Source organism: Halyomorpha halys, unplaced genomic scaffold (assembly GCF_000696795.3).
Source record: "Halyomorpha halys isolate HHAL.00 unplaced genomic scaffold, Hhal_1.1 Scaffold1052.1, whole genome shotgun sequence".
In the NCBI taxonomy this organism is placed as follows: domain Eukaryota; kingdom Metazoa; phylum Arthropoda; class Insecta; order Hemiptera; family Pentatomidae; genus Halyomorpha; species Halyomorpha halys.
In genome coordinates this window covers 268,696-269,727 of record NW_027106745.1, presented here as the reverse complement: position 1 = coordinate 269,727, position 1,032 = coordinate 268,696, and the positions used below count along the sequence as shown (strand labels likewise).

The following is a 1,032-nucleotide window of genomic DNA, read 5'->3' as shown; positions in this document are numbered from 1 at the left end:
GGTGGTAGGGTCATTTGGAGTGGATTATTGAGTTCTGCTTCAATACATTCAAGGTGAATTGGGTTAAGGATATCGGGATGCGGAATAAAGGTTTTGTGCAAAGGTTTGCGATTTTTGTTCGTCAGTCCTGGTCCAGGTTTCCTGGCAGAATTAAACACGTAATAATTCGCGATCATTTTGGGTACTAATTCTGAAAATTTAGTACCATTTAGGTACAAATTTGTGTATAAGTTTCAACTCAAAATTCGAAAAGTGCCGGGCTGGCATGTCTCTTGCCCGGCAGAATAGAACACGTTTTAATAACTCGCGATCTTTTTGGGTACTAATTCTGAAATTTTATTACTAATTAGTGTATAAAGGTTCAACTCAAAATTCGAAAAGATGCCAGCCAGGGTCATGCATCTTGTTCCAAGGACAGCTTCATATAATTATCCTCATCATAATCAATCGTAAAAGAAATTAGATGTAACAGTTGTATTAAGCAAGTAAGGCGCACCAGCCTGATCTGGTATTAAATAAATAAATAAATTAGTGTAAACATGTGATTGTATATTTGATATACACTTATACACTACAATATCTTGTGTTGTATATTTGATTAGAAAATGAAATATTATTTTGTAAATTGTTCTTATTGATTATTGATATTTAGCTCCATTGGACCCAATTCAAAAAGTTTTCAAATACTAGGTCTGTTCCAAGAACAGCTTCATATAATTATCCACTTCAAAATCAAGCAACGATATTTTAATATTGGACATTCATATTTTAAACATCGATGTTTTTTTTTTAGTTACATTATATGTTCCAACAGACCTTATGTTTCTGAAATAGATGTTAAAAAAACAACAATGTATTTTTGGCAATGTAATGTAAACAACAATATTTTAAAACATGGATGTTTTTTGGAAAATGTATTGTAAGCAACGATATTTTAAAACATCGATGTTTTTTGGGTAATACATTATATGGAACGAGAGAGAGAAATACTTTTTGACGTGACAACGTCTTATAAATCATTTTGCGGGATGC

The 1,032-nt window shown here is 31.9% G+C and overlaps 1 protein-coding gene across 1 annotated transcript in view; it reads left to right on the top strand.

The window, feature by feature from the left end:
- LOC106688103 (putative leucine-rich repeat-containing protein DDB_G0290503) overlaps positions 1–1,032 on the top strand; it is a gene marked incomplete at both ends in the record, with an annotated part of 171,142 nt that overhangs the window by 18,137 nt on the left and 151,973 nt on the right.